This window comes from Oncorhynchus gorbuscha, linkage group LG13 (assembly GCF_021184085.1).
Source record: "Oncorhynchus gorbuscha isolate QuinsamMale2020 ecotype Even-year linkage group LG13, OgorEven_v1.0, whole genome shotgun sequence".
Lineage (NCBI taxonomy): Eukaryota > Metazoa > Chordata > Actinopteri > Salmoniformes > Salmonidae > Oncorhynchus > Oncorhynchus gorbuscha.
In genome coordinates this window covers 88,913,567-88,935,282 of record NC_060185.1, presented here as the reverse complement: position 1 = coordinate 88,935,282, position 21,716 = coordinate 88,913,567, and the positions used below count along the sequence as shown (strand labels likewise).

The 21,716-nt window shown below is 44.0% G+C and overlaps 2 long non-coding RNA genes across 2 annotated transcripts; one reads left to right on the top strand and one right to left on the bottom strand.

Moving 5' to 3' along the window:
• Positions 1-7,341: 7,341 nt before the first annotated feature.
• LOC123994184 lies at positions 7,342-14,286 on the bottom strand. Its single transcript, XR_006831592.1, has 3 exons — positions 13,837-14,286; positions 8,426-8,550; positions 7,342-7,649 (listed from the first exon to the last, which is right to left on the bottom strand). It is a non-coding gene; the product is annotated as an uncharacterized LOC123994184 (long non-coding RNA).
• On the top strand, positions 9,744-21,645 carry LOC123994185. Its single transcript, XR_006831593.1, has 3 exons — positions 9,744-9,783; positions 18,099-18,169; positions 21,583-21,645. It is a non-coding gene; the product is annotated as an uncharacterized LOC123994185 (long non-coding RNA).
• Positions 21,646-21,716: the final 71 nt, after the last annotated feature.

Sequence of the window (21,716 nt, the reverse complement as noted above, 5' to 3'; positions counted from 1 at the left end):
CAATACAGTGCTTTCAGAACAATCTACAGTGCTTTCAGAACAATCTACAGTGCTTTCAGAACAATCTTGCTTTCAGAACAATCTACAGTGCTTTCAGAACAATGCTTTCAGAACAATCTACAGTGCTTTCAGAACAATCTACAGTGCTTTCAGAACAACACAGTGCTTTCAGAACAATCTACAGTGCTTTCAGAACAATCTACAGTGCTTTCAGAACAATCTACAGTGCTTTCAGAACAATCTACAGTGCTTTCAGAACAATCTACAGTGCTTTCAGAACAATCAGTGCTTTCAGAACATCTACAGTGCTTTCAGACAGTGCTTTCAGAACAATCTACAGTGCTTTCAGAACAATCTACAGTGCTTTCAGAACAATCTACAGTGCTTTCACAGTGCTTTCAGAACAATCTACAGTGCTTTCAGAACAATCTACAGTGCTTTCAGAACAATCTACAGTGCTTTCAGAACAATCTACAGTGCTTTCAGAACATCTACAGTCTACAGTGCTTTCAGAACAATCTACAGTGCTTTCAGAACAATCTACAGTGCTTTCAGAACAATCTACAGTGCTTTTACAGTGCTTTCAGAACAATCTACAGTGCTTTCAGAACAATCTACAGTGCTTTCAGAACAATCTACAGTGCTTTCAGAACAATCTACAGTGCTTTCAGAACAATCTACAGTGCTTTCAGAACAATCTACAGTGCTTTCAGAACAATCTACAGTGCTTTCAGAACAATCTACAGTGCTTTCAGAAAGTATTCACACCCTTTTTTTCCCAGTGTTGTGTTACAGCCTGAATTCAAAGGGAAAACATGTTGTGAAATTGTTGTACATTTATTGAAAATGAAATACAGAAATAATATCTAATTTAGATTAGTAGAAGCACCTTTGGCAGCAATTAATGCTCGGAGTCTTTCTGGGTACGTCTCTAAGTGCTTTCCACACCTGGATTGTGAAACATTTGCCCATTATTCAAGCTCGGTCAAATTCAAATCTAATTTTATTTGTCACGTGCCAAACACAACAATTATTACCGTGAAATTCACCTTACCGTGAAATGCTTACTTACAATCCCTTAACTCTATTTATTGAACTGCATTATTGGTTAAGAAAATATTTACCAAATAAACTCGTTTAAAAAAAAGTTGAACAAGAAATGACATAACAATAACGAGGCTATATACAGGGGGTACCAGTACAATGTAAACAGTCCGGGTGTCCAATTGATTAATTGTTCAGCAGTCTTATGGCTTGGGGGTAGAAGCTGTTGAGCCTTTTGGTCCTAAACTTGGCGCTCTGGTATCACCCACTGGAAGTGCCTTACAAGCAGTTGCCATACTAGGCAGGGGGGGGGGTGTTGTTGTGGCCTCTTCACAACTGTCTTGGTGTGTTTGCACCATGATAGTTCATTAGTGATGGGGACACGGAGGAACGGGAAACTCTCAAACTGCTCCACTTCAGCCTCGTCAATGTTAATGGGGGTTTGTTCGGCCCTCCTTTTCCTATAGTCCACAATAAGATCCTTTGTCTTGCTCACTTTGAGGGAGATGTCCTGGCACCACACTGCTAGGTCTCAGACCTCCTCCCTATAGGCTGGCTCATCGTTGTCGGTGATTAGGCCTACCACTGTTGTCTTTAGCAAACATAAATGATGGTGTTGGAGTTGTGCTTGGCCACGCAGTCATGGGTGAACAGGGAGTACAGGAGAGAACTAAGAACGCAGCTCTGAGGGGCCCCAGTGTTGAGGATCAGTGTGGCAGATGAGTTGTTTAAATTGAATTTTTATTGAATATTCAAAACATACAATACACTTGCAGTGAAGCCGCTCAATAACTACATCATACCAGTCATCCAACAGATTCCCATTCAGAGCGACACACAGAAGCATCCAGGCTCAATGCCCTGCTCAGGGGCACGTTGACCGATCTACCACCAGGCCGAAAAACGTGAACCCGAACCCTCCAAGATCCCCCCCACAGTTCCCCAATAGCTGTCCCTCAACCATTCGAGAACCCTCCCACAACCACCCAAGGAAGAAAAATTAAAAATACAATTCATTCCATTCCCCACCTCCAAGAAACCCCCAATGCACCAACAACCAAGAGAATGAACTAAAGAGAAAAAAAGAGAAGAAAACAGCAAACAATGCAAAAATATAAATAATAACACATTTCAAACAAAGGACATCAAGGACAACTAAAATCATCAAATCAAATTTATTTATAAAGCCCTTCGTACATCAGCTAATATCTCAAAGTGCTGTACAAAACCTAGCCTAAAACCCAAAACAGCAAGCAATGCAGGTGTAGAAGCACGGTGGTGGCTAGGAAAAACTCCCTAGAAAGGCCAAAACCTAGGAAGAAACGTAGAGAGGAACCAGGCTATGTGGAGATTATAACAGAACATGGCCAAGATGTTCAAATGTTCATAAATGACCAGTCAAATAATAATAATCACAGGCAGAACAGTTGAAACTGGAGCAGCAACACAGCCAGGTGGACTGGGGACAGCAAGGAGTCATCATGCCAGGTTGTCCTGAGGCATGGTCCTAGGGCTGAGGTACTCCGAGAGAGAGAAAGAGAGAAAGAGAGAATTAGAGAAAGAATATTTAAATTCACACAGGACACCGGAAAGGACAGGAGAAGTACTCCAGATATAACAAACTGATCCTAGCCCCCCGACACAAACTACTGCAGCATAAATACTGGAGGCTGCGACAGGAGGGGTCAGGGGACACTGTGGCCCCATCCGATGACACCCCCGGACAGGGCCAAACAGGAAGGATATAACCCCACCCACTTTGCCAAAGCACAGCCCCCACACCACTAGAGGGATATTTTCAACCACCAACTTACCATCCTGAGACAAGGCCGAGTATAGCCCACAAAGATCTCCGCCACGGCACAACCCAATAGGGGGTGCCAACCCAGACAGGAAGATCACATCAGTGACTCAACCCCCTCAAGTGACGCACCCATCCTAGGGACGGTATGAAAGAGCCCTAGTAAGCCAGTGACTCAGCCCCTGGGTTAGAGGCAGAGAATCCCAGTGGAAAGGGGGGAACCGGCCAGGCAGAGGCCGCAAGGGCGGTTCGTTGCTCCAGAGCCTTTCCGTTCACCTTCACACTCCTGGGCCAGACTACACTCAATCATATGACCCACTGAAGATATGAGTCTTCAGTAAAGACTTAAAGGTTGAGACAGAGTTTGCGTCTCTCACATGGCTAGGCAGAACATTCCATAAAAATGGAGCTCTATAGGAGAAAGCCCTGCCTCCAGCTGTTTGCTTAGAGATTCTAGGGACAATTAGGAGGCCTGCGTCTTGTGACCGTAGCGTACGTGTAGGTATGTACGGCAGGACCAAATCAGAGAGATAGGTAGGAGCAAGCCCATGTAATGCTTTGTAGGTTAGCAGTAAAACCTTGAAATCAGCCCTTGCCTTGACAGGAAGCCAGTGTAGGGAGGCTAGCACTGGAGTAATATGATCTAATTTTTTGTTCTAGTCGGGATTCTAGCAGCCGTATTTAGCACTAACTGAAGTTTATTTAGTTCTTTATCCGGTAGCCGGAAAGTATAGAATTGCAGTAGTCTAACCTAGAAGTGACAAACGCATGGATTAATTTTTCTGCATAATTTTTGGACAGAAAGTTTGATTTTTGCAATGTTACGTAGATGGAAAAAAGCTGTCCTTGAAACAGTCTTGATATGTTCTTCAAAAGAGAGATCAGGGTCCTGAGTAAAGCCGATGTCCTTCAGTTTTATTTGAGACTACTGTACAACCATTAAAATTAATTGTCAGATTCAACAGAAGATCTCTGTTTCTTGGGACCTAGAACAAGCATCTCTGTTTTGTCCGAGTTTAAAAGTAGAAACTTTGCAGCCATCCACTTCCTTATGTCTGAAACACATGCTTCTAGGGAGGGCAATTTTGGGGCTTCACCATGTTTCATTGAAATGTACAGCTGTGTGTCATCTGCATAGCAGTGAAAGTTAACATTATGTTTTCGAATAACATCCCCAAGAGGTAAAATATATAATGAAAACAATAGTGGTCCTAAAACGGAACCTTGAGGAACACCGAAATTTACAGTTGATTTGTCAAAGGACAAACTATTCACAGAGACAAACTGATCTCTTTCCGACAGATAAGGTCTAAACCAGGCCAGGACTTGTCCGTGTATAGGAATTTGAGTTTCCAATCTCTCCAAAAGAATGTGGTGATCGATGGTATCAAAAGCAGCACTAAGGTCTAGGAGCATGAGGACAGATGCAGAGCCTCGGTCTTATGCCATTAAAAGGTCATTTACCACCTTCACAAGTGCCGGTCTCAGTGATATGATGGGGTCTAAAACCAGACTGAAGCATTTTGTATACATTGTTTGTCTTCGGGAAAGCAGTGAGTTGCTGCGCAAGAGCCTTTTCTAAAAATCTTGAGAGGAATGGAATATTCGATATTAGCCGATAGTTTTTTATATTTTCTGGGTCGAGGTTTGGCTTTTTCAAGAGAGGCTTTATTACTGCCACTTTTAGTGAGTTTGGTACACATCCGGTGGATAGAGAGCCGTTTATTATGTTCAACATACGAGGGCCAAGCACAGGAAGCAGCTCTTTCAGTATTTTAGTTGGAATAGGGTCCAGTATGCAGCTTGAAGTTTTAGACTGAGCTTTGAAGGAATACGCAGACTTAAAGAGGAGTCTGTAATTTGCTTTCTAATAATCATGATCTTTTCCTCAAAGAAGTTCATGAATTTATTACTGCTGAAGTGAAAGTCATCCTCTCTTGGGGAATGCTGCTTTTTAGTTAGCTTTGTGACAGTATCAAAAAGGAATTTCGTTTTGTTCTTATTTTCCTCAATTAAGTTGGAAAAATAAGATGATCGAGCAGCAGTAAGGGCTCTTCGATACTGCACGGTACTGTCTTTCCAAGCTATTCGGAAGACTTCCAGTTTGGTGTGGCGCCATTCCCGTTCCAATTGTCTGGAAGCTTGCTTCAGAGCTCCGTTATTTTCTGTATACCAGGGAGCTAGTTTCTTATGAGAAATGTTTTTAGTTTTTAGGGGTGCAACTGCATCTAGGGTATTGCGCAAGGTTAAATTGAGTTCCTCAGTTAGGTGGTTAACTGATTTTTGTACTCTGGCGTCCTTGGGTAGACAGAGGGAGTCTGGAAGGACATCAAGGTATCTTTGTGTTGTCTGTGAATTTATAGCACGACTTTTGATGTTCCTTGGTTGGGGTCTGAGCAGTTTATTTGTTGCAATTGTAAACGTAGTAGTCCGATAGTCCAGGATTATGAGGAAAAACATTTATTCCATGGGACAAAACTAGGTCCAGAGTATGACTGACAGTGAGTAGGTCCAGAGACATGTTGGACAAAACCCACTGAGTCGATGATGGCTCCGAAAGCCTTTTGGAGTGGGTCTGCGGTATTTTCCATGTGAATATTAAAGTCACCAAAGATTAGAATATTATCTGCTATGACTACAAGGTCCGATAGGAATTCAGGGAACTCAATGAGGAACGCTGTATATGGCCCAGGAGGCCTGTAAACAGTAGCTATAAAAAGTGATCGAGTAGGCTGCATAGATTTCATGACTAAAAGCTCAAAAGACGAAAACGGCATTTTTTTAATAAATTGAAATTTGCTATCGTAAATGTTAGCAACACCTCTGCCTTTGGGGGATGCACGGGGGATATGGTCAATAGTGTAGCCAGGAGGTGATGCCTCATTTAACACAGTAAATTCATCAGGCTTAAAAAAATGTTTCAGTCAGGTCAATCACATCAAGATTATGATCAGTGATTAGTTAATTGACTATAATTGCCTTTGAAGTAAGGGATCTAACATTAAGTAGCCCTATTTTGAGATGTGAGGTATCATGATCTCTTTCAATAATGACAGGAATGGAGGAGGTCTTTATCCTAGTGAGATTACTAAGGCGAACACCGCCATGATTAGTTTTGCCCAACCAAAATCATAACAGCAATGCCAAATGTATATGTTTGTGTGCATGTCTGGCACTATTAAATGTATGTGTGTGTTCTTGTATGTGTTTATTTGAATGAGTGTGTGTTTATACACGTGTACAAACCCCTGCACAGCATCAGCCTCAGGCAAACCGGCATTAGTTGTAAAAACACTGCCACTTAGTGTCATTCAAATGTACTTTTATTATGTTTTCTTTTTTTACTTTTCCCATTATTTTTTTTACTTTTCTCTTTGGGTAGGTCCTACCAGTCTAGTGGTATCTGGGTAGGTCCTACCAGTCTAGTGGTATCAGGGTAGGTCCTACCAGTCTACCAGTCTAGAGGTATCAGGGTAGGTTCTACCAGTCTAGTGGTATCAGGGTAGGTCCTACCAGGCTAGTGGTATCTTCTTTCACTGTGACAGTAATCTCTTCCTCCCCTTCTTTCACTGTAACGTCCTCCTCTTCTTTCACTGTGACAGTCATCTCTTCCTCCCCTTCTTTCACTGTAACGTCTTCCTCTTCTTTCACTGTGACAGTAATTTCTTCCTCCCCTTCTTTCACTGTGACAGTCATCTCTTCCTCCCCTTCTTTCACTGTAACGTCTTCCTCTTCTTTCACTGTGTCTTCCTCTTCTTTCACTGTGACAGTAATTTCTTCCTCCTCTTCTTTCACTGTGACAGTCATCTCTTCCTCCCCTTCTTTCACTGTAACGTCCTCCTCTTCTTTCACTGTGACAGTCATCTCTTCCTCCCCTTCTTTCACTGTAACGTCCTCCTTCTTTCACTGTGACAGTCATCTCTTCCTCCCCATCTTTCACTGTAAAGTCCTCCTCTTCTTTCACTGTGACAGTCATCTCTTCCTCCCCTTCTTTCACTGTAACGTCCTCCTCTTCTTTCACTGTGACAATCATCTCTTCCTCCCCTTCTTTCACTGTAACGTCCTCCTCTTCTTTCACTGTGACAATCATCTCTTCCTCCCCTTCTTTCACTGTAACGTCCTCCTCTTCTTTCACTGTGACAGTCATCTCTTCCTCCCCTTCTTTCACTGTAACGTCCTCCTTCTTTCACTGTGACAGTCATCTCTTCCTCCCCTTCTTTCACTGTAACGTCCTCCTCTTCTTTCACTGTGACAGTCATCTCTTCCTCCCCTTCTTTCACTGTAAAGTCCTCCTCTTCTTTCACTGTGACAGTCATCTCTTCCTCCCCTTCTTTCACTGTAACGTCCTCCTCTTCTTTCACTGTGACAATCATCTCTTCCTCCCCTTTCACTGTAACGTCCTCCTCTTCTTTCACTGTGACAGTCATCTCTTCCTCCCCTTCTTTCACTGTAACGTCCTCCTCTTCTTTCACTGTGACAGTCATCTCTTCCTCCCCTTCTTTCACTGTAACGTCCTCTTCTTTCACTGTGACAGTCATCTCTTCCTCCCCTTCTTTCACTGTAACGTCCTCCTCTTCTTTCACTGTGACAGTCATCTCTTCCTCCCCTTCTTTCACTGTAACGTCCTCCTCTTCTTTAAATCTTGTCAGAGCCTCCCCTTTCATTCCGAAAGCTTCTTTTTCTTATCTCTCCAGGCGAGGCGTCCACTCATCCTCCTTGAAGTTACTGGGTGCGAGAAGCGGAGCATTGTTCACCAGTTCAAATCTGCCTCTCCTCATAAAAGCAGGTACTGGGGAGTTTAGCCCTGAGGGACACATTCGCACACACAGTAGAGACACTTCTCATTACAACAGCCGCCGTGTCTGAAATCTGGCTTGCCTTAAACTGTATACTATTTAGAATGTACCGTTTAATAAAAACTAATGCAGTAAGCAAAAAATACCAGCATACTAGGCTAATTCTACTTAAAATATATAATGTGGTCCTGCTGTAGCTCAGTTGGTAGAGCATGGCGCTTGTAACGCCAGGGTAGTGGGTTCGATCCCCGGGACCACCCATACGTAGAATGTATGCACACATGACTGTAAGTCGCTTTGGATAAAAGCGTCTGCTAAATGGCATATATTATTATTATTATTATATTATTATTATTATAATCTAATGCGAAATTATGTTGATTCCAGACATTCGTTCATTTTTGTACTGCGCAACCCATCGACAATTATGAGCTGTTGTCCAACATGTGAATCTCGAAAGACGATTGTCTCCTCAATAGTGTGAAATGAATTCTACCTGATGAAAAGCCAAAATGAGTTTGACATCTTGGCACTTAAATCACACTACATTTTCGAAATTTCACATACTATATATATATATATATATATATATAAATACTAATAATCACATTCCCAAAATGCCTAATATTTAGGGTATTCGAACATGGACAATGACTCCTAAGACATGTAAAGACACACAGCTAGCTAACGTATCTAATCACCTAATCTAAAACATTTAGATACCTTTCAAGTAATAGTGATGCATTTAAAATGTCCATGATATAGGTCCAGGGGGGACACTTACCTATAGCCAGGTGGTTCCTCTTCAAGTTTCTGTAGTGCACACTTTCACATTTCACTAGACCAGTCCATTCCATCTTTGAGAAACATGTCTTCAAATCCTTGTCATCCTAGGGGTGTGTGCGCATCCTAGAGGTGTATCATGGTGCAAATGGCACAAGCAGACACTGGGCATATCAGCTAGCTAACTGTTAACGTTAGATAACTTACCGATAACTAGCTAATGTTTATCCGGACGAGTGGTCCAATCCCCATCTTCAAATATTATGGCAACTACATAAACTTTAATTTGTGTTAAGTTTGCCCATGCTATGCTAGCCAGAAGATTCCCAACCCAACCATTACACTTGTTTACATTGAGCTGCACTGGGGTCTCAGGCCTATCAAACCATGATGGCATTATCTCTCATGGCTAATAGAAGATGTTGTACACCAAGTGCACAGATCTAAAAAAATCTTTGCTAACTAGCTCCTTTGTTCTACGGGTGCATGAAAATGAATTGAAAAGTAATTCTCCAGTAAAAAAGAAACGTCAGTCTTTCTTCTAAACTAAGCTAGAGTTGCTTCTAGGGCCATTTTTCTATCACCAACACTTGATGCTAGCTAGCTAACTAGGCTAACATTTGCAAAGCTAGCTAGCTAAAAATGCTTAGTCTTTGCAAGCTCTTTGGCAGCAAGCTATGTATATAAAGTATACAATCAAATAAATATATAGAATGCTATTTCAAAACAGTACACCTAACGTTATATAGATATAATAAAGCTAACGTTAGCTAGCTAATGAGAAGCTGATCTCTGCTCACGTCATTTCTATTGAGGAAATACCATACGAGATACACCTTTTGTCCATTAAAATAACATCAAATTGATCAGAAATTTTTATTTTACCTTTATTTAACTAGGCAAGTCAGTTAAGAACACATTCTTATTGTCAATGACGGCCTAACAGTGGGTTAATGGCCTTGCTCAGGGGCAGAACCACATTTTTACCATGTCAGCTCAGGGATTCGATCTTGCAACCTTTCGGTTACTAGTCCAACTCTCTAACCACTAGGCTAATTGTTAATGTTGTAAATGACTATTGTAGCTGGAAATGGATGATTGTTAATGGAATGTCTACATAGGCGTAAAGAGGCCCATTATCAGCAACCATCACTCCTGTGTTCCAATGGCATGTTGTGTTAGCTAATCCAAGTTTATCATTTTAAAAGGCTAATTGATCATTAGAAAACCCTTTTGCAATTATGTTAGCACAGCTGAAAACTGTTGTCCTGATTATTAAAGCAATAAAACTGGCCTTCTTTAGACGAGTTGAGTATCTGGAGCATCAGTATTTGTGGGTTCGATTACAAGCTCAAAATGGTAAGAAACAAATAACTTTCTTCTGAAACTCATCAGTCTATTCTTGTTCTGAAAATGAAGGCTATTCCATGCGAGAAATTGCCAAGAATCTGATGCTCATACAACGCTGTATACTACTCCCTTCACAGAACAGCACAAACTGTCTCTAACCAGAATAGAAAGAGTGGGAGTGCACAACTGAGCAAGAGGACAAGTACATTAGAGTGTCTAGTTTGAGAAACCGATGCCTCACAAATCCTCAAATGGCAGCTTCATTAAATAGTACATGCAAAACACCAGACTTAACGTCAACAGTGAAGAGGCGACTCCGGGATGCTGGCCTTCTAGGCAGAGTTGCAAAGAAAAAGCCATATCTCAGATTGGCCAATAAAAATAAAAGATTAAGATGTGCAAAATAACACATACACTGGACAGCGATATGGCTTTTAACTCTGCCTAGAAGGCCAGCATCTTCACTGTTGATGTGACATGCCATTGGAACACAGGATTGATGGATGCTGATGAACGTAGATATTCCATTCACTTTTTATTTTTAAAGCAGCCGTTTCCAGCTACAATAGTAATTTACAACATTAACAATGTCTACACTGTATTTCTGATCAATTTGATGTTATTTTAATTAACAAAAAGTGCTTTTCTAAAACAAAAAACAAGGACATTTCTAAGTTATCCCAAACTTTTGAACGGTAGTGTTTGTCCCAACCCCAGAAATGAGAGAAGGAACTATTAAGACACTGCAGAGCCGGCGCGAGATATGGGTCAGAAAAAACATACCTCAATTTTAGTTAACCGGGAAAGTCAGTTAAGCACAAATTGTTATATGGTCAATCCGACAGCGGAAGTGGCCGTACAGCATTTACTGCGATGCAGCCTCCCGCAGACGTCGTGGCTTTCATACTTCTTGCGCTTAGCGGCGCACAGCAGGGCTATTGTAAAGGAAGTGAGTTTGTGTTTACACAAGACATACCGCCCCCACCTAGTGTCAACAAATCATGAAAACAGAGCTATATGGAAGCCCTACACTGGTACAAATTGTGGTAATTTGCACTTGTGTCGCAGGTGAAGTGGGAGGGCTGGAGCAAGCAGGGAATGACATCGCTTCAGAGGGAAAGATTCATGTTAGGAGAAATGTAGTATTATCATGATACATTTACTTGAATTACGGAGGAGGAATGGGGGAGCAGAGGAGGTTGAAGAGAAAGAGGGAGTTAGAGGGTGAGCTTGAATTGGTTACAAATGGAAATGGTTTGTTGAAGAATAGTAGAACGTGTAAGCAGAGTGAGCTGTACACCAGATCGAAGACAGGAGGAGAAATGGAAGTGAAGTATCGGAGGTGTGGTGAAGTTATCAGAGCCAGAGGCTTGCACCAAAGGTCAGGATGAGTCTGATGGTAGGAGTGACATTTTTTGAAAAAGTGGAACCTTGCCTTTTGGTTGATCCTTTTATGTTTTCAGGGTGGGTTAAAACGGAATTAGGTGCCGTGGAATCGGTGAAGGTAACCTTGAAGTGGTCTTGTGATAATTGTTTGCGTTTGTTGGTGAGAGGGAGAACGTTCTCCGCATCAAACTACTGGGGACAAGAGATGTGAATTGTTTTTGCTCTCAAGAAAAGGGCGAGTGATTACTGGTGTAGCGGTAAATGTGAAGGTGGACCAACTGAACATAAATATATCCGGTGTTTGTGATGCTCGTTATTTGGTGCGACGCAGACAGGGTGGCGTGAGAGGAGAAACTGAGTCGTCTGTTCTTTTGCGTTTTGATGTTGAGTCTTTGCCCTACAAAGCCCAATTTGTAAGTCGCTCTGGATAAGAGCGTCTGCTAAATGACTTAAATGTAATGTAAATGTAAAGTGACTTTAGAACATACTTTTGATCATTGAGTGTATGTGGACACCTGCTCCTCGAACATCTCATTCCAAAATCATAGGTATTAATATGGAGTTGGTCCCCCCCTTGCTGGTACATCAGCCTCCACTCTTCTGGGAAGGCTTTCCACTAGATGTTGGAACATTGCTGCAGGGACTTACTTTCTTCAACCATAAGAGCATTAGTGAGGTTGGGCACTGATGTTGTCCAATTAGGCCTGGCTCGCAGTCCGCATTCCAATTCATCCCACAGGTGTTTGATGAGGTTAAGGTCAGGGCTCTGTGCAGGCCAATCCACACCGATCTCGACAAATAATTTCTCTATCGACCTTGCTTTGTGCACTGGGGGCATTGTCATGCTGAAAAAATAAAGGGACTTCCTGTTTCCACAAAGTTGGAAGCACCGAATCATCTAGAATGTCATTCATTGTATGCTGTAGCATTAAGATGTCCCTTCACTGGAACTAAGGGGCCTAGCCCGAAACATGAAAAACAACCCCAGACCATTATTCCTCCTCCACCAAATGTTACAGTTGGCACTATGCATTGGGGCAGGTAGCGATCTTCTGCCATCCGCCAAACCCAGATTCGTCCTATGGACTGCCAGAGGGTGAAGCGAGATTCATCACTCCAGAGAACGCATTTCCACTGCTCCAGAGTCCAATGTCGGTGAGCTTTACGCCACTCCAGCCGACGCTTGGCATTGCGCATGGTGATCTTAGGTGTGTGTGGCTACTCAGCCATGTAAACCCATTTCATGAAGCTCTCAACTAACAGCTTTGCGCTGATGTTGCTTTCAGAGGATGTTTGGAACTCAGTAGTGAGTGTTGCAACCGATGACAGATGATTTTTATGCACTTCAGCACTCGGCAGTCCCATTCTGTGAGCTTGTGTGACCTACCACTTTGCAGCTGAGCAGTTGTTACTCCTAGACATTTCCACTTGACAATAACAGCACTTAGTTGACCGGAGCAGATCTAGCCGGGCAGAAATTTGACGAACTGACTTGTTGGAAAGCTGGCATCTTATGACAGTGCCATGTTGAAAGTCTACTGCTTTTTGCTTGAATTTATACACCTGTCAGCAAAGGGTGTGGCTGAAATAGATGGATTCACTAATTTGATGGAGTGTCCATATACTTTTGTACATAGTGTATCAGTTATCCCTTACTAGCTTTTGTACCAAATACATTACGTTGTTACATGCGTCAAGCTTATGGGCATGTGGCAGCAGAGTGTGGGAGGGAGGTTCCTAGGTGTGATTTAGATGCACTATTGTAAAGTGACTGTTCCACTGGATGTCATAAGGTGAATGCACCAATTTGTAAGTCGCTCTGGATAAGAGCGTCTGCTAAATGACTTAAATGTAAATGTAAATGTAAGTGTGCAGAAGGGCATGAGACAAAATGAATGTGTAGCATTGGGCAAAGAAGCGGTATGTGTGATCTATAGGGCTGCCCATGCGGCTGGGGATCAGAAATGTCCGGTGAGAGTGAGGCAGGTTGAGGGTACCAGGGTTAGAGTACTGCAGAACTTGTCATATGTGGAAGCACTGAATAAAGTATAGCAAGATGGGTCAAGGGGGTAGGGATCCTGAGAGAAGTGCTGTGAGTAGTAGCTCAGTACCAGTACAGATGGGACAGGCCAACGAGTGATATATGCTTTAGTAAGATTATATGCAGAGAAGTATTTGGGTGTAGGAGATTTGACATTAGAAGAGTTACAGGGTGTGTTGAGTGGTGGTGTCCCATCCTTTCAGGCTGTTGGCCTGAAGTACAACTAGATTCAGTAGAATAGGGTGGTGGGTTTTTAACTAGTGTTGGGTTATATGGTAGGGTATTTGTTGATTTCTAACTTTTTTCAAGCAAAGAGTAAGGGAGTTATAGTCTAGTTGTGGCGGTAATGCAATATTTATTCAATGCCAACAACCGTTAAAACTCATTGAAGAAGATACAAAATGTGAGATGTGCAAGGGAATGTGGTATGGAGCTTGATTTGGCCTCTGTATGCCCCGCAATTGCGTCACACACTCCATAAAAAGCCTAGACCATATTTCAAATTTTAGGATCAAGCATAAATTGGCTTTTATTCCGACCCCAGTGCAGCTCAGTGGAAACAAGCGTAATGGTAGGGTCAGGATCTACTGGCTAGATATCTACAGTAACATTAGGCTAGAAATGTTTAAACTCACCTCGTCAGAAGAATTTATAATCCTAATGAATTTGCAGTCGTCCATTGACGACGCTCTTAGTCACAGACTGAGGCGGCAGCTGCTGCACTTACTAAATTACAAACATAAAATAAAAAATTGGTTATAATAACAAGAACGTTGTAATTTTAAGCCAGATATTGTAAATTACTGGCCTTTTGAAACCGTTGTTGGAAAAAACTAGCTACATTATCCAGTTTCTAAACCCAAAGCCGCAACATCACGAGACTGCCAGAAACGCTTGCGAAGGTCGTGGTTTGGGGTATGAAAGAAGTCACAAATTATTCCTTAGTTGTTAATTTTCTCAAAAACTAAAGGCAAAACCGAGATTTGAGCAAATGTCTTAAGTAGTTGAACATGGTATTACCCCAACCTCGTGAAAATGACAAATTGACACGTTTTCATTTTCGTCCAAAACTTTTATATCGAACTACGGTTTGCACATGCGTAGTATGGCACGAGACGACTAACAATGAGAACGTGCTTGACAGTGAAACCAGATGACATGTTACTGCGCATGAGTTTAGCTAGATAACATTGCCTACAAGCGTAATGGGGGATTTCTATTGCAGAAGCAGTTTCTGCCTATCTTTATAATGTACTGTCTTCGAACTGACGTCTACTGCGCAGACGTTGCATACATCAACCAATGATTGTGTCATCCTCTTCTTTTTCTTATGTATAATGGCGGTCCGCAAACAAGCGTCAAGAGGTGCATGCCGCCACCTACTGTACGGGTGGTAAAATATATATATATTTTATATATCTCCATAGTAGGAAAGGGGGAAAAGACAGACATCACACATAAAAACTAAAATATGATACAAAGTCCACATTTTTAACTCCCTAGGTTGACGAGAACTATTCACTGGTGCAGGCTATACTACCATTGCATATTCAACGCTACTGACTCCTTCCACTCATCTCTCCGCCTCCAGATAGGACACAAGCTGGCTAGCCCTTCACCCAGGCCACCTCTGGCTAGCCCTTCACCCAGGCCACCTCTGGCTCCTTCACCCAGGCCACCTCTGGCTCCTTCACCCTGGCCACCTCTGGCTCCTTCACCCAGGCAAACTCTGGCTCCTTCACCCTGGCCACCTCTGGCTCCTTCACCCTGGCCACCTCTGGCTCCTTCACCCAGGCCACCTCTGGCTCCTTCACCCAGGCCACCTCTGGCTCCTTCACCCTGGCCACCTCTGGCTCCTTCACCCTGGCCACCTCTGGCTCCTTCACCCTGGCCACCTCTGGCTCCTTCACCCTGGCCACCTCTGGCTCCTTCACCCTGGCCACCTCTGGCTCCTTCACCCTGGCCACCTCTGGCTCCTTCACCATGGCCACCTCTGGCTCCTTCACCCTGGCCACCTCTGGCTCCTTCACCCTGGCCACCTCTGGCCTGGCCACCTCTGGCTTCCTGGCCACCTCTCACCTTCACCATGGCCACCTCTGGCTCCTTCACCATGGCCACCTCTGGCTCCTTCGCCATGGCCACCTCTGGCTCCTTCGCCATGGCCACCTCTGGCTCCTTCACCCTTCAGCCAGGCCACCTCTGGCTCCTTTACCCCTCACCCAGGCCACCTCTGGCTCCTTTACCCCTCACCATGGCCACCTCTGGCTCCTTTACCCCTCACCATGGCCACCTCTGGCTCCTTCACCCATGCCACCTCTGGCTCCTTCACCCAGGCCACCTCTGGCTCCTTCACCCAGGCCACCTCTGGCTCCTTCACCATGGCCACCTCTGGCTCCTTCACCCTGGCCACCTCTGGCTCCTTCACCCTGGCCACCTCTGGCTCCTTCACCCTGGCCACCTCTGGCTAGCCCTTCACCCTGGCCACCTCTGGCTCCTTCACCCTGGCCACCTCTGGCTAGCCCTTCACCCTTCACCCAGGCCACCTCTGGCTAGCCCTTCACCCAGGCCACCTCTGGCTAGCCCTTCACCCAGGCCACCTCTGGCTAGCCCTTCACCCAGGCCACCTCTGGCTCCTTCACCCTGGCCACCTCTGGCTCCTTCACCCAGGCCACCTCTGGCTCCTTCACCCTGGCCACCTCTCAGCCCAGGCCACCTCTGGCTCCTTCACCCAGGCCACCTCTGGCTAGCCCTTCACCCAGGCCACCTCTGGCTCCTTCACCCTGGCCACCTCTGGCTCCTTCACCCTGGCCACCTCTGGCTCCTTCACCCAGGCCACCTCTGGCTCCTTCACCCAGGCCACCTCTGGCTCCTTCACCCAGGCCACCTCTGGCTCCTTCACCCAGGCCACCTCTGGCTCCTTCACCCTGGCCACCTCTGGCTCCTTCACCCAGGCCACCTCTGGCTCCTTCACCCAGGCCACCTCTGGCTCCTTCACCCAGGCCACCTCTGGCTCCTTCACCCTTCACCCAGGCCACCTCTGGCTCCTTCACCCTGGCCACCCTGGCTCCTTCACCCTGGCCACCTCTGGCTCCTTCACCCTGGCCACCTCTGGCTCCTTCACCCTGGCCACCTCTGGCTCCTTCACCCTGGCCACCTCTGGCTCCTTCACCCTGGCCACCTCTGGCTCCTTCACCCTGGCCACCTCTGGCTCCTTCACCCTGGCCACCTCTGGCTCCTTCACCCTGGCCACCTCTGGCTCCTTCACCCTGGCCACCTCTGGCTCCTTCACCCTGGCCACCTCTGGCTCCTTTACCCCTCACCCTGGCCACCTCTGGCTCCTTTACCCCTCACCCTGGCCACCTCTGGCTCCTTTACCCCTCACCATGGCCACCTCTGGCTCCTTTACCCCTCACCCAGGCCACCTCTGGCTCCTTTACCCCTCACCCAGGCCACCTCTGGCTCCTTTACCCCTCACCCAGGCCACCTCTGGCTCCTTTACCCCTCACCCAGGCCACCTCTGGCTCCTTCACCATGGCCACCTCTGGCTCCTTCACCCTTCATCCAGGCCACCTCTGGCTCCTTCACCCTTCACCCAGGCCACCTCTGGCTCCTTCACCCTTCACCCAGGCCACCTCTGGCTCCTTCACCCAGGCCACCTCTGGCTCCTTCACCCTTCACCCAGGAATGTGGGGGCATGTTCTCCACCACAATTGCAACATATAACCTCTGCTGGCATTCGCTACTCTTCCTTTCTGCATTTACTTGCCAGATGACAAAATCTTTGACACTGAAGGGGTTTATGCATGAAGGCTCTTACATGGTATCTCATGTGGGCCGACTTAACATAAGGGAGAGACTCTTAATCAAAGAGGAAAAGTATGGATGAAGTGAGTTTCTTCACTCCATCTACCAATAAGGGTCAGTCGACGTGCACCAACCACTCCACCTACATCCTCAGAGGTATTTCATCTGCACCCACTTCATGCGCCACCCCAGAGATAACCCCCTTGATAGGCACTCTGCTTTGAAGATCCATACACAAAACATTTCACTCCGATATCTTTTTGAGGCAGAAAGCCCACTTATTCTCCTCCGCTGATCTCTAGTGTCATCGACTGACAGATTGCTATAACTGTGGGCACGTTCCTATGCCCAGGCATTGCTGACGCCAGACAGATATTACAAATACCTGGATAGGTATTTTACGTATCTGCTAACCACATCATACGTCATAGCAATCTGTCAGTCGATGATGTAGCACACAACCATTGGTTGATGCACACAACGTCTGAGCAGGGGAACGCAACTATTATGTGGTTAGCTGATAAATACCTATCCAGGCAGCAAAGTCTGGGCAGAGAAACGAGCCCACAGTCTCTCCCAACTGATGGAGTTACATTTTGAGAGCCAGCCCACTCTGGTCTGCAAGACGGTTGCAACCTGGCCTCAGAGCATTTAGTATTATTATTTATGTATTTATGGGACACTCCATTTAGAATGATTCTCTATCTTTTTTACGGGACACTCCGTTTAGAATGATTCTTTATGTATTTACGGGACACTCCATTTAGAATGATTTAGAACTCCATTTGAATGATTCTTTATGTATTTACGGGACACTCCATTTAGAATGATTCTTTATGTATTTACGGGACACTCCATTTAGAATGATTCTTTATGTATTTACGGGACACTCCATTTAGAATGATTCTTTATGTATTTACGGGACACTCCGTTTAGAATGATTCTTTATATATTTACGGGACACTCCATTTAGGATCACTTGTTAGGCTACCAATGGAATAGCTGTCGAACCATATAATACAGACGTATCCTAAGTCTTGATTGCACCTGCATGTTTTGACACGTGTAGTATTATTTTTTATTTCTCCAACAGAACCATATAAACAGAACACAATGGATGAACACTTATATTGTTGCTCACGGTCCTCCCTGCAATTTGATCAGGTATGTTTAGTTTGAGCCATAGAGAATGATAGGAGGCCAAAAGCCTGTGTTAGCATAGGCATCGCCATTGAAGGTTTCCATCATTTTAATATAGTCAACAGAGTGGAAATTCCAACTTCATTGGCTGATCTTTTGGGGTGATCCTGTTGGAGTCAAGTCCAGCCGGGTCATCAGGAAGGATCAGCCAATCGTGAAGAAGACAATTCACGACTTAAACATTTCGATTTCCTCAATGGCGAGGCCGATACTGTCAGACACTATAATGGCACTGATGCAAAGATGAGTCCTCTATCTATCTGTATGGTTTGAGCCAATGATGAACAGCTAGAATACTGTGACCCCTGAACCTGCCCAGTTTATTGGAACAAGTTCTCACTCCCATCCAATCTTTCCTGATACCTTGTCCATGTTTCAAAACTAAGCATGTGGATGTGTGTAATGTTAGATGCTACTGTACTGTTGGAGCTAAGAAAACAAACATGTGGATGTGTGTAATGTTAGATGCTACTGTACTGTTGGTGCTAGGAACACAAATATGTGGATGTGTGTAATGTTAGATGCTACTGTACTGTTGGTGCTAGGAACACAAACATTTGGATGTGTGTAATGTTAGATGCTACTGTACTGTTGGTGCTAGTGTCTTGTCTTTGGCTATGCCGGATTAAGTGATATGACATGCTATTCTATAAAATAATTTATCCGTAATTAATATTACCTGATTGAGCTAATCATGTAAATGTAATTAACTAGAGAGTCGGGTCACCACAAAATAATATTTATAGATCTGTTATCTTTCGAAATAAACTCTTAAAGACCTAGTAATATTTTACATCAATAGCAGTCAATATTAATCGTCACCTTATTTCAGTCTCATCTGAAAGTTGTAAATTCTTGGTTATCTTCACGAACCTGGCTAACAAGTTGAATCAGCAATACAAAATTGGGTTTAATTATTTATTTACTAAATACCTAACTAATCACACAGAATTACATATACACAGAATGGATCATAATTATGTCATAAAGTAAAACGGGCGGGCGGAACAGATATGACAGTTGGTTACACAAAAGAAAAAGGTCTGGGTTTGAGTGAAAGAGCGGGAATACTGAGGAACAAAGTTAGAAGCTGTGCTATCGTAAATACAGTATTTTATGCATTCTAAATTACCGCCCATTTGGAAAAGGAAAATGCAACAAATATTTACTCTGAGATGCTCTTCGGTAGGTTGGTGGTAGATGGAAGGCTGTGTTGCCAAACCGAGTCCTTTGAAGAATGTCTCTGGTGGTCAGTTGAATATGTTGTAGTAACATTGTTGTGTGATAGACGGGATACTCTGTCTGTTCCTTCCTAACCCTCGTTTGCAGCTGCTGGTGCTAACTCAATGGCTAGGAGGTATCCTTCTGTAGTGAATAAGAGTTCAAAGTTTATACCATTCGCAACCAAAGCTCTCGCTGATGTTGGCTTCGTTCTGTAGTTATTATCTGAACCATTCTGACATCGGACTGTCATCCTCACATCCTCGGAACAGAAGGTTATATTGTCCTCAAGGCTTTATATAGGAAGGGAGAGGAGGGCGTGTCTGAAAAGTTTTATAACCCATGACTCTTCACAGGGGCGGGCCACTGATTGAGCAGAGCCCTAACCTTACGAAAACCCAAATCTCTCATTTGGAAGCTAAAATTACATTTAATCTCTTCACCAATAATTTTATATTCAAACATTTAAATTGAACAACAAATCCATGTGAATCCGATAACTCTGATGTGTAGACTTTCCACTGTAGAGTTCATGTCATCTTATCATTGATGAGAATGTCTCAGATGACAACCGAACTGACATCATATTCATTAAGTACCACCGCATATGTTCAATTGGTCTGATTACCAGAATATAGTTCATTTCCCCCCACCTTCTGATGTTCCCAGAGTCTCTATGTTAACCAAGGGGTTTTCAAAATTCACATCAGCAGGGTAGAGAGAGGAAAAAGGGGGATAGAGGTATTTCTGACTGTCATAAACCTTCCCCCCAGGCCAACGTCATGACACTAGGAACACAAACATTTCACTACACCCTTAATAAGATCTGCTAAATATGTGTACGTGACCAATACAATTTGATTTGAAGTCTTGCGTTTTCATAACAAATAGGCAATTGTAGGATAACTTTTGCAGCCAGTGTTTGTACTTTACATCAACTCAACGTACATTTTGACAGACAGCTTAATAGATAATGTTATGAATCTCAGCGGTGATAACCTGCCAGGATCGCTAGCTAGGGCTAACAAAACTGCAAAATGCTTCGCTGTTGTTGCAGCATTAGTATATTTTTTAAATTAACTTAATATCAACTCTATTCCAACAACACCAATGACGACAACAGAAACAATTACGTAAATAATTATCAACATATTAGGTATTTACATGAAGGACAGGTTATAAAATTGTGTTTAAAGTTGGGGCCTAAAGATTCTAACTGACATTGAAACGCTCCAGTAGCCAACATTCATTGTAACTGATGTTGAAACGCTCCAGTAGCCAACATTCATTATAACTGATGTTGAAACGCTCCAGTAGCCAACATTCATTGTAACTGATGTTGAAACTCTCCAGTAGCCAACATTCATTATAACTGATGTTGAAACGCTCCAGTAGCCAACATTCATTGTAACTGATGTTGAAACTCTCCAGTAGCCAACATTCATTATAACTGATGTTGAAACGCTCCAGTAGCCAACATTCATTGTAACTGATGTTGAAACGCTCCAGTAGCCAACATTCATTGTAACTGATGTTGAAACGCTCCAGTAGCCAACATTCATTATAACTGATGTTTAAACGCTCCAGCAGCCAACATTCATTATAACTGATGTTTAAACGCTCCAGTAGCCAACATTCATTATAACTGATGTTGAAACGCTCCAGCAGCCAACATTCATTATAACTGATGTTTAAACGCTCCAGTAGCCAACATTCATTATAACTGATGTTGAAACGCTCCAGTAGCCAACATTCATTATAACTGATGTTGAAACGCTCCAGCAGCCAACATTCATTATAACTGATGTTGAAACGCTCCAGTAGCCAACATCCATTATAACTGATGTTGAAACGCTCCAGTAGCCAACATTCATTATAACTGATGTTGAAACGCTCCAGCAGCCAAAATTCATTGTTCATATATTCACTGTTTTTCTTTCTTTCTTTGCAGACTTTCTTGGTTCTTCTCACCCAACTCATAGGCTCTTTTAAGATACATTCTCTCTCCATCTCTCTCTTGCTCCTTAAACTCTCTCTGTGTGTTCTCGGTCTGTCTGCCTGCACCTGTATGTCTGCCTTAGTGGGTCGGTTATACTACCTGTCTGCCCATCTGTCAGTCAATCAGTCTGCCTGCCTGACCTGCCTGTCTGCCTTAGCTGCCCGTCTGCCTTAGCTGCCTGAGCTGCCCGCCTGTCTGAACTGCTTGCCTGAGCTGCCCGTCTGCCTGAGCTGCCCGTCTGCCTGAGCTGCCTGTCTGAACTGCTTGCCTGAGCTGCCCGTCTGCTTGAGC